Raw genomic sequence first — 13155 nt, 5'->3', positions numbered from 1 at the left:
TTTTCTTTAAATGGATACTTGCTAGATGTTCTTGTGCTCTGTGTGTTTATCATTTTGGTCCATTAAACAAAAAGTTCAATTGAAAAATGCACAAAATCAAGCCATTGAGACGTGGGAGGAACCAGCATTCTTAGTCAACTGGCCACACAAACATTCCAACAGATCAGTGGAGCACCCTAGGGGGCACTGCAGTGGACTTTACATAAAAGTTCCCTGGTACACATCTCACCATTACTCCCTTATATGGTATGGTAAGCCCTCCAAAACCCTGCTGTATTTAACTGTACACACTACAATAGTCCTTATGGCTGCAGATATCACCTATATATAGACATAGTAGGTTTTTGGTGAGTTTTGGAGGGTTCACAATTTCCACCACAAGTGTAACAGAGTGGATTATGGTTTTGGGTCTCCTCCACAGTGCACTGCACCAACCACTAGGCTACTCCAGGGACCTGCTTACTGCTCTTTTAGGACTGGCTATAATATCTGAGGCTGTCATAGAGGCTGATATGTACTGTTTCTTTCACATCTTTGGGGGTGGTAGGGGGTCAGGGACCATTGGGTGAGTATGGGGGGGGGGGTCATTCCTTTATTCCTACAGTGATCATTTGGTCATTTAGGGAACTTTTCTTTGTGGCTTTGTCGTTGTTAAAAACAGGTCTAGCTCAAAACATCTTAGTTTTAGTCCTGGATGTTTTTGTTTTTTCCATTATGGCTGAAAAATGTCCAGGTCTTTGGAACATCCAAATCCTGCTCTTAACAGGCCCCTGACAAGCCCTCAAGATTTGGATGCATTTCAGACAAACTGCATAGAAAAATGTCTGGAAAATGGGTTTCAAAAATACCAATGTGGATGTTTTGGTAAGAAAAATGTCCAAATTCTGCTTTCTGACATTTTTCTCTTTCAAAAATGAGCCCCACAGTAACCTATGCAACGTTGTAAGACTATGTGCCTTGAAAATGAGCCTCAACATTATCTAACCTAGGCCCTTTTTTAACTAAATATTTGTAGAAAATGGTATGATGTTTATACATATATGAAAATTAGACATTGAGCTGTAACATAAAGTTGTGAACTCAAATTTGTGAAAAGAAAAATATAAAAGAAAGAAATATGTGACATAAACCATTGACATAGCCATATTATGACACAGGGCCTATCTCCTGAGGAAAGTTCATCCTGCCCTACGCTCTCCTAAAATAAGCAACAGCCCTTTTACTAAGCTGCGGAAGGCTATACGCAGGTAGGGTGGGCACCCGGCGGTAATTTCAAAGTTGGCATGCACTATTTCCCACGGTAAATTTTTTTTTCTAATTTCTACCATGGGGGGAGTTCCCAGCGGTAATCGGAGGCATGGCCACATTAGCGCACACTGCATGATTACCACATGTGTAGCGTATGAGCCCTTACCGCTAGGTCAATGGGTGGCATTAAGGGCTCAGGCAGTAAATAGTCATGCGCTACTTTTCATTTTAGCACATAGCCATTTAATGTCCCAATAAAAAAAAGCCTTATTTCCTAGCCAAGGTAGAAAGTGTCCCAGTAATGCCAAATTCATGTGTCTAAAGTACCGCAGGCCACTTTTTACCACAGCTTAGTAAAAGGGCCCCAGAATGATTATGGCCTCTGTATTTAATTGAGAACATTTGAATGTGTAAGTTTCCAAAACAACATACAAGTGTAAGTGTGGGCACTTACATGTCTAGATTTTGAAATGCCAACTTAAAAGTGTAAATGCTAACAATAGATGTGTAAGTTGTCATGTTGCCTCCGTTGATGTTCTAAACATTGACATTTGTAAAATGGGTTGCTTCCACCACACGTAGCCAGTATTACACATGCATTCCTGCATGTATTTTACAAAAGGTTCTATGACAGCAGATATTTTTCTAAAATCCTGCTGGAATTGGGTGCATCCTGACATGGAAGTCTTCTACATTCTGTCTAAAATGGCTGTACATCATATCAAAGGGATAAGGATGTTACTGGAGCCACACTCAGGTTCAAAATGTATTGATGATCCAAAATGGCCATGTTTAGACAGGTGTCTTTGTCAGGGGTCCTAAATTCTCTATGAAAGTAAGCTCAATGTGCCTGATATTCAGACTGCAGGAGGTAGCGATCAGTGCTGAGCCCAGATATTCAATAAAACAACATTATATTTGGTTTACAGTATATGCTTTTTAATTATATTTATGATTAATATAGACCCCTGACACAGGTGCTTTGAGCCAAAACACGGTCCATGTCAGGTCAATGGTACAAGATTGATGTACAAGACACATGTTTTGTGATTAAAGGATTTGTCCGCTTGTGAAGGATCCTAGTACTTTTTGTTGCTTCCCGGATACGCAATGCTGTCCCGTTTCCGGTGATTGGCATTGAATATTCCAGTGTATTTTGGCAGTTTAAATTTAACCTGCCAAGCTGATATTCAGCGCTGGCTGGTTAAGTTTAAACCGGTCAAAGATATACCTGCTATTTTGGCTGCCAAATTTGGCTGCCAAACTTAGCTGGCAATGCGCTGAATATCAGCAGAAGTCAGTTATATTGCACAATATAACTGGCTAACCGCTAAGCACTAACCAGCAGGAGATAACTGGCTAGCCAGCCTGCTCCCCACACAAAAATTTGATCCAACAAAGACTGCTGAACCTTTCAGAACAGTATTGAACAGAAAGATTTCAAAGGCTTTTGTAGTGACTACAAACATGTGAGCCTGGTATACTAGGGTATTTCCCTGTCTGGCTTGAGGCAATGGAAGGTTAAATAACTTGCTCAGGATCACAAGGAGCAGCAGTGGGATTTGAGCTGGGCACCCCTGGATAGCAAGCCTGGTGCTCTAACCACTAAGCTGCTCTAGTCTTCCATTCTAGGGTCAAAACATTCAATCAATTGATACCAGAGTACTCTAAATTTATGTTAAATGAGTTTTTTAATTTGCTAATACATGTACATATAATAACATTCTCAAATTGAATTTGCAAAGCTCACTCATTCAGTCTGCCTGCTCACTCATTCAATGCCAGCTTTATTTTCAACCTTTATTTAATCAGCGCTAACCACTAAGCTACTCTATCACTCAACTCTGAGGTGCTAAATGTTTTGCAATGCACTGGCTTATATGTTTTGTCCTGCCCTTTTGTGAAATACCGATATACGTTTTGGCCACAGTATTGGGACGCTTAAAGTATAAATAGTGCTTGTAAAATGACTGCAATAGAGATTACTTTCATAGAAAATTAAAGACCCCTAGTGAAGGCACTTGCTGGAACACAGTCGTGTCAGGTCATCAATACATGTTAACCTGAGTGTGGCTCCAGAGATATCCTTATCTTGATTGTAACCATAGAAAGGCGGTATATCAATTCCCATCCCCTTTCCCTTAACCCCTTGGCCATCTCTACTTTTTGCCTTTTCTGTTTCCTGTGGAACATTTTTGTTCTCCTGTTTCTCTTCTGTACATCACATCAAGACACATGATCCCCACCATGATATATATATTTCATCCTTCATTTTGTGATATATATATATATTGCAATATATATTTACCAGAGAACATCACAAGCTAAGAACAGCAAATATAACATTTGATGATGGGTACACATAAAAGCGAAAGCTGGAAGACATATGGAATAGACAGTATTGGTGCAAACCAGCTCGGAATAGCACATCAGTATCAAATGGTGATAATGCAGAAAACTTTGTGAATCTATGTTTATGGGACACCATTGAAAATAAAAACTTAGGAAGAGCAGTACTAACAATTATTCTCTAGATTTTGATTTTCCCTTTAATGGAACTTACTAAAGGAGTGTCATGATTTGAATAGTAGGTACACAGAGGATAAACAAATGAGCACGAAATTAGATTAAAACATCTGGCTTATTGTGTCCAGTTCTTGGGGCATGTATCTTCAAAAGGATATAGACAGAGTGGAGGTGAATCAAGAAAAGACATATCAAAAGTCCTATGGAATAAGATAAGGGTATAAGTATGGGCTCCTTAGAAGGGAAATGAGAAAGGAGGAATGTGATGCATTCAGATATCTGGAAATATAAATAATGCACAAGAAGCAAAGTTTTTTTCAGTAGAAAGAATGTTCAAGAACAAGGTGTCACAGGATGCTCAAAGCAGATAGATTTGGAAGCAAGATTAAACAATATTTCTTCACAGAGAGAGTGGTGTATGCCTTAAACAGACTGTTAGCGGGACTGGTGAAGGGAAAAACAGAAACAGAATTCAAAAGAGCTTGGGATAGGCACAAGAATCATACCTTTTGAAAAATGAAAGGAAGCCAGAGACCACCTGTGGCTTATGAGTTGGCAAAAGGCAGCAAAAGGTAGTTTTGCAAAACCTTATAAAATGTATCTGCTATCATATTTTATATTTCTGTTGTATACTTATTTTATATACTGTACTAGAGGGATATTTCTTTACATTCAACAAGAGCCACACTACTGATTATTTCACCACAGTGTGCAAGTTTACCATTTCCTGGATGAAGATATTACTTGATAATTTTGGTTAATGCAACCTCCAGTTTGTTAAAGCGGCAGCACTGACAACATTTTTTTTCTAGGAAATGCAATGTGTTTTTAAAATTGTTAATATCTCTCTTTTGGTTTTGATTATTATTTCATGAGATGCTAATGCTTTTTGAAAGCTCCTCCTTTTAAATCCTGCCCATTTGTATTTATGGAAGTATACTAGAATGTTCCTCTGGTATTTCTCATCAAGCTTCAAATCCATATATGTATAATGTAAGTGCAACACTGAGAATTTGGGAGCAGGTATAAGCAGGGGTGGACTGATAGTGATCTGGACCCTCGGGCAATAAGAGTCATGGACCCCTAACCACCAATCAAAAGCGATTAAATTAGATGGAAGCTAGGGGAGAGTGGGTTCCCTACTGCTGTGAGCCCTCAGGCATTACCCTATTGTTCCAATGGCCAGTCTGCCGCTGGGTACAAGGAAGGGAATAAATCATTATCAGAACCAAGTGAAGAAAAGTGGAAAAGCATTAGGCATAAAGGGGCCTGTTTACTAAGCAGTTGGCATATAAATTAGCGTGTGCCATTTGCAGAAAAGCAGGGTCATTGTTACCATGATAAAATGACAGCACATGCTCATTTACATTCAACTGCATGATGTGTCAAGGGGTGGGAACTGGGCTGCTTATGGGTGAAGCAGGGGCATAGCCAGACCTCGCCAGGAGGGGGGGCTAGAGCCCGAGGTAGGGGGGCACTGTTTAGCTGCCCCCCGAGCCGCTGCCCCCACCACATTGGAACCCCCTGCCAACGACCCCCTTGAATCCCCCTCCCGCCACCAACACTCCCCCGCCGTCGCCACCCTCCCTGCCCCGCCGCCGCATCAGATACCTTGTTTGCTGGCTCCCCCGAACCCCGACAGCCGAAGAGAGTCTTCTTCAGCTCCGGAGTAGCACCTTCATTCAATGAAGTTCCTGGTGTGATCAGCTGTTTCTGACGCCTTACGTCCTGCACGGGGCTACATGCACGGTGCAGGACGTAAGGCGTCAGAAAAAGCTGATCACACCAGGAACTTGGTTGAATGAAGGCGCTACTCCGGCGCTGAAGATTTGAAGAACACTCTCTTTGGCAGGGTTCGGGGACCCCTGCAAGCAAACAAGGTATCTGATGCAGCGATGGCGGGGGAGGGTTGGTGGCGGGAGGGGGGTTCAAGGGGATCGTTGGCAGGGGGCCAGAGCCAAATCTACAGGGGCCCAGGCCCCCTGAGGCCCCATGTAGCTACGCCACTGGGGTGAAGAATGGGTGTGGACTGCACATTGCAGGAAGTGCAGGGTACATTGATGCATGTTCTCACTTGTGCAATTAGCACAGCTGCATGTAATACCTCCTCTTGAGGGGGGGAGTTAGCTGCATCTATGCTAATTACCAATATACTTATGTTTAAATATCTTTATTAGGTTTTTAAAGAACAATCAACATAGCCTGGGATAAGCAATTAATTGTCAATATACTTCAAGTACGGCAAAGAATTTATTTTGCGCGGTAACTATATGGGAGTATGATGGACATACCCCCCAATAATTACCGCACAACATTTGCATTTACTACACATTACGTTTTGCATTTAACACACAGTAAATGCAAAATGTTACGTACAATAGTAAGCATGCCCCAAAATGTACTAGGGATAAAGAGAAAGGAGTCCTAAGCCCAAGACCAAAAGAGAAAACAACAAAAACCTAGAAACAGGCAAACTGCTATTCTGAGGCGTCTATCCGATACTGCTGCTCTAAGGAAACAGATGTGATTTCTATTCTGTAAGACTGACCTCTTATTTTATTTGCAACTTTTGTTCATTTTAAGAATAAAATTTGAGAACTAAAAAAAAACACATCGTAACAAATGTGTGCACTTTATTTTGTTGCAGAGTATGAGAATTCCATGAGAATTCCTTTATTCAAACTCCAATTAGGAAGATTTCATTTGGAAATGACTACAGAATAAAATATTTAAGGAATGTGTCCCTAGTCGGTAGCTTGGATTGGCACACTGACCACAAATAAACTGCTCAGGTGTCATTGAAATGAATTATTAGCTGTAACCATACAATTTCAGAAAAGTACTCCAATCAAGCAATCATTCTTTTGAAAGGATATTCTCCCAGATTCTATACAGCATGCCTAGAGTTTTGCATGGAAATCTAGGCATATTCCATAACAGCATGTGTAACTTAATTGGCTTATCAAGGTAATAATCAGCATTGATAATAGTACTTAACAAGCACTAATTGGCAATAATGTAGAATTTATGTGCATAACTCATTAAGCATATTCAATAAAATACTGCACTTAAATTCTAATGTTGTGCAGTTCAAAAGGGGTGTGGCAATGGGTGGGGAAATGGATATTTCATGGGCGTTCCAAAGTTTATGCACACTGCTATAGAATATGGCCCTCTGCACCTAATTCTACGTACTGGGATTTGCACCATGTTTTTGTTGGTGTAAATGGAGGCATGTAGATTTAGGCACTGCAATTTCTGCCTAAGCATATTTTATATAGCGCACCTAAATCTAGGTGCATCTTATAGAATACACTTATACAAAAATGTTGTCCACGTGGATATTTTAGGCGTCATACATAGAATTCCTCTCATAGAGGGCAATTCTATAATGAGGTACCTATCTGGATTAATTCTATAAAGAATATGCTATGCACAAGGAAGTGGGAATGGAGGAAGGCTAGACAAACCCCATGAACAGTGAGGTTAAACGTTTATTGCTATGGTGTGTTAAAACACTACAAAAATAACATAAAATCAGTGCTCAAAATTCAATATATATAAAACAGTACACAATAAAATAATACCAGTACTCAAAACTCAACAGTACAAAATTATGTAATAAATATGAGTGCTCAAGACTTGACACAACACCGTGTTTTGGCATGTGACATGCCTGCCTCAGGAGTCTGACAATAAGTAAATGGAGTTAAGATTGTACTGCTAGGTAAAAAAAAGTGAAGAGGCCTTTAGAAAGACCATGCATGCGTGAACCAATGCACCATTGTATCAAAGACCAAAGCCAAATGCTCCTTAGTTAAAATGTTCAGCAATGGTGGATGCTCCCGTTGATATATCTCTAAAAGATAAGCAATGGTGGTCTTTTAAAAGACTGTTAGTGAATTGAATTGCTTATGGGTGCCACTAAAGTATGAGAAAAAAAGAATAAAGAATATGCCAACATTTAGGTACCAAGAACCTGCATGAACCTGCGTATACAGTATTTCCCAGATTGTATATAGGTCACCCAAATTTTGGTGCCTACGGCAGATGCACAAAAATTAATTAGTTAATGAGGCATCAACAATCAGTAATTGAAGTTAGTTGGCAACAGTCTGACGTTATGTGTGCATTCGCCTTTTATGCTATTCTCCTACATCCGCACATAAATTTTATAATGCATAACTCTAAAGGGGGCGTGGCTATGGGAGGAGCATGGTGGGTCAGGAGGCGTTCCCAGAAATTAGGCACAATGTTACAGAATACTATAAAATGTGTGGCCAGCTGCTGTAAATTGGGTGCCAGAATTTATACCAGGTTTTTGCCAGGTATAAATACTGGTGTCCACAGTTAGGCACAAAATCTGCCCAAGCTAGTATTCTGTAAAGGATGCTTTGTGTGGAGCATGCTCTATAGAATACCAGCTTAGCACAGATCTTCCTGACAGCTAACATTGGACACCAATTACTGAATTCCCCCATTCCCCCTAATTCTATAAAAAGTGCTAAAAATGTGTGTGCAAATTTGTGCGCATTTTAAATGAATAATGAGCTAATTAGCACCAATAATTGGCCTTTTAACAAGCAATTATTGGTGCTAATTACATTTAATTAATATATACATGCATTTAGGTGCAGGATCTGTGCCTAAACTTTATGCATGAGTCAGAAAATGGGGTGCAGAAATGGGAGAGCCATGGGCGGATTGGGGCGGATTGGAGACATGAGTTTTAGTTATGTGAGTAATTATAAAATAAGGGGGCTCTGTGCCTAAATACAGGCATGGGAATTTGCATCACATTTTCATTGGTGCAAATGGCTGCACCTGAATGTGGAAACAATTCCTGGGCTTAAACACTATTCTACAAACTGTGCCTAACTTTAAGCGTGGTTTACAGAATACCACAATGTGCTTTTTTTCTGCACCAATGATTTTGATGCCATTTATAGAATTTCCCCCTGTATATGTAAGTGTACACGTAGGTGAGTAAATGCCAATATTCCTGCTATGCTTTTCTTTATAATGGCACCTAAATGAGATGGCACGTAATTTCATGGCGGGCATATACATGGGCAGAATCTGGATGGAGCTTGGGTGAGTTCACAGTTATATGTGTAAATCATAGAATATTATAATTTACATGTGTTTATTTTAGATGTGAGCCTTTATATCACCTCTATAGCTGGTGTAAATGGCCGCACCCAAATAACATGCACATACTTTACCTGTTCACAATTGAGTAAGGACTACATTGGCAAAAAGACTTCAGTGAAAGAGCCAGAATCAATGCTGAAGAGTTGGATGATAAAGTGGGGAGGAGGGATTCCCTCTCTAATGATGTAGACAGTCCAGATGTACAGGCGCAATCAAAGCATTAAGGGGCAGTTCTATAATGGACTCCGAAATTTGCTGCTAAAGTGCAGAAGACTGAGTGCAAATTTTCTACGAGCATCTGGGTGAGTTGGCATTTGTGCACTGATATTCAGATGCTATCACTTATACAATGTGAAAGGCAGGCATAAAATCAGTGCATAATTAAATAATAAATTAAAATGATCCATCTCATTATTACCAAACAAAAAAAGTAAAAAAATATATAGTCCACATCACGGGAAAATGCTACACATTAGTTGGAACACCACATCATTACAAAGCAAACGATTATCAGCAAGCAAGCAAGCAAACAAGAAAAATATAAAACTTTTAGAAGTGATGTTAATTTAATAAACAATCCCACCGGCAAAATACATTTAAGAATTAGTTACAACATTCTCTGCATTATCCTTAAGTGGTTTATTCAGTAAAAAAGATTCTAACTGAATAAAATCAAAGAAAATATAATGATTGCTCTCATAATCCACCACACACTTACAGAGAGACTTAAGAAAAAAAGTGGCACCAATTGCCAAAACTTTGTTTTAGTTGAAGAAAAGTTTTCTTGTGCATTTGAGTGGATTTAGAGACATCGGGAAATAGAATTAAAGGCTGACCACAAAAAGGCAAACTTTTCTTAGGAAAATGATTTGGACGTTTTGGTAAAAAAATAAAAAAAGAGTCTTGTGCTGCTTTTTGGTCATTTTTTCTGTTTTGAAAATGAGCTCCTTAATCTATAAAGACTGCCTTAGAGATGTGCTTTAGTGCATAACGTACGGTATTCTATAAGTTGCGTGCATAAGTGTGGGACCCACTTTCAAAAGGCGTTTGATAAACTACCTCATGAAAAGCTCCAGAAGAAATTGGAGAGTCGTGGGATAGGAGGTAGTGTTCAAACTGGTTAAAAAATAGAAAACAGAAAATAGGGTTAAATGGTCAATATTCTCAATGGAGAAGGGTAGATAGTGGGGTTTCCCAGGGGTCTGTGCTGGGGACTGCTGCTTTTTAACATATTTATAAATGATTTAGAGATGGGAGTAACTAGTGAGGTAATTAAATTCGCAGATGACACAAAGTTATCCAGGGTCGTCTCGTCGCGGGAGGAGTGCGAAAGATTACAAGAGGACCTCGTGAGACTGGGGGATTGGGCATCCAAATGGCAGATGAAGTTCAACGTTGACAAGTGCAAAGTACGTGGGAAGGAGGAACCCAAATTACGGCTAGGTCATGCAAGGTTCTGCTTTAGGAGTTACAGACCAAGAAAGGGATCTGGGAGTCATCGTGGATAGGACGTTGAAATCTTTCGCTCAATGTGCTGCGGCGGCCAAGAAGGCGAACAGAATGTTGAGTATTATTAGAAAAGGGATGGAAAACAAGCATGGGGATGTTATAATGCCGTTATATCGCTCCATGGTGCGTCCGCACCTGGAGTATTGTGTTCAGTTCTGGTCGCCTCATCTCAAAAAAGATATAAAAGAATTGGAGAAGGTGCAGAGAAGGGCGACGAAAATGATAAAAGGGATGGGACGACTACCTTATGAGGAGAGGTTAAGAAGGCTAGGACTCTTTAGCCTGGAGAAAAGGCGGCTGTGGGGTGATATGATAGAGGTCTACAAAATTTTGAGTGGGGTAGAGTGGACAGATGTGAAGCGTTTGTTTACGCTTTCTAACAAATAATAGAACTAGGGGACACAAGATGAAATTAGAATGTGGTAGGTTTAAAACAAATTGGAGAAAGGTTTTCTTTACTCAGTGCGTGGTTAGACTCTGGAACTCATTGCCGGCGAAGGTAGTGACGGCAGCTGGCCTTGCTGAGTTTAAAGGGGGTCTGGACAGATTCCGGAAGGAAAAGTCCATTGATCGTTATTAAATTTTGGGATTTTGCCTGGATTGGCCGCTGCCGGAGGCGGAGTGCTGGGCTTGATGGACCTTTGGTCTTTTCCCAGCGTGGCAGTGCTTATGCTTATGTACTTATGTACTTATGTCATCCTTTGCTGCTAAGTTGAAGTTGTAGTTCAGCCCACTAGATGGCAATATATACTAAACTTGAAATACTGTACAGTTTATATGGATGTTCTCATCACTGTCTATTGAGCTGAACAGAAACATTTCATTAGGGAATCAAAAATGACATATTATCGTTTGTAGGGAATGGCATCAGATAATAGATTTAAAGTAAATTTTTAATCTTTAAATTGATCTTATAAGCATTTGAGGCTTTTTTTTTTTTACTAAGCTGCACTATGCACTTGACATAGGAATTAGCACACAGTAAGAGCTTGGATACAGAACATGCACCAACTCCTTGTTAAATGAGACTTACAGGCTTATTTTCGAAAGAGAAGGACGCCCATTTTCCGACACAAATCGGAAGATGGGCGTCCTTCTCACAGGGTCACCCAAATCGGTATAATCGAAAGCTGCTTTCTGTCGCAGGGACGACCAAAGTTCCTGGGGGCGTGTCGGAGGCTTAGCGAAGGCAGAACTTGGGCGTGCCTAACACATGGTCTTCCTCGACCCATAATGGAAAAAGAGGGTGTCCCTGACGAGCATTTGGACGACTTTACCTGGTCCTGTTTTTCTTATGACCAAGGCACAGAAAGGTGTCTGAAATGACCAGATGACCACTGGAGAGAATCTGGGATGACCTCCCCTTACTCCCCAGTGGTCACTGACCCCCTCCCACCCTCAAAAGATATCTTTAAAAATATTTTGTGCCAGCCTCAAATGCCATACTCAGGTCCATCACAGCAGTATGCAGGTCCCTGGAGCAGTTTTAGTGGGTGCAATGCACTTCAGGCAGGCGGACTCAGGCCAATCCCCTCCTACCTGTTACGTTTGTGGTGGTAAATGTGAGCCCTCCCAAACCCACCAGAAACCCACTGTACCCACATGTAGATGCCCCCCTTCACCCGTAAGAGCTATGGCAGTGGTGTACAGTTGTGGGGAGTGGTTTTTTTTTGGGGGGGGGGGTTGGGGGCTCAGCACACAAGGTAAGGGAGCTATGTACCTGGGAGCTTTTTCTGAAGTCCACTGCAGTGCCCCCTAGAGTGCCCGGTTGGTGTCCTGGCATGTCACGGGGACCAGTGCACTATGAATGCTGGCTCTTCCCACGACCAAAGGGCTTGCATTTGGTCATTTCTGAGATGAGCGTCCTTGGTTTCCACTATTGCCAAAAATCAGAAATGGGTAAGTCTAGGGACGATCATCTCTAAGGATAACCTAAATTTCAAGATTTGGGCGTCCCCAATCATATTATCGAAAAGAAAGATGGGCGTCCATCTTCTTTCGATAATACGTGTTTCCCCACCCCTCCATCTGGATGTCCTCAGCAAAACTTGGGCGTCCCTTTCGATTATGCCCCTCCTTATAGACTCATGTGTAGTGCCAATTTCCAAGCCCAACTTTAGGTGCCAACATTTACATCTGCTGAAACCTGGTGTAAATGCTGGTGCTCTACTTAGGTGCACTGAGGCTGTATTCTATAATACTGCACACAACTTTTAGGAACACCCTGACTTGTCCATGGCCACACCCCCTGTTGAGTTATACTCTTTGGGGCCCTTTTACTAAGCTGCATTAAAAAGGGTTCTGCTCTAGCAGCGGGGGCTGTTTTTACTGTAGTGGGTAAAAAGGCTGCAAAAAACCATGGCCATGCGGCAGTAGCATAGCTACGTGGGGCCACGGGGGCCTGGGCCCCTGTAGCTTTGGCCCTGGACCCCCCTGCTGATGACCCTCTCGACCCCCCCTCCCGCCACCAACCCACCCTCACAGGACGTCAGACTCACAGAAACAGAACGAAGGAAGAAGAGGACCTCAGCTGGCGGGGGTTGGGGTCCCCCACCAGCAAAGGTAGGAGACAGCGGGGGAGGGTTGGTGGCGGTAGGGGGTCGAGAGGGTCGTCGGCAGGGGGGGTCAAAGTTGTTGTTGTTGTTGGTGGTGGCGGCGGCGGGGGGAGGGGTCGTTGGTGCCGGGGGGGGGGGGGGGTTGTTAAAATGTGCCCTTTCA

The sequence above is a fragment of the Microcaecilia unicolor genome, chromosome 3 (assembly GCF_901765095.1).
Source record: "Microcaecilia unicolor chromosome 3, aMicUni1.1, whole genome shotgun sequence".
Classification (NCBI taxonomy): domain Eukaryota; kingdom Metazoa; phylum Chordata; class Amphibia; order Gymnophiona; family Siphonopidae; genus Microcaecilia; species Microcaecilia unicolor.
Note: the sequence above shows the minus strand (reverse complement) of the source record.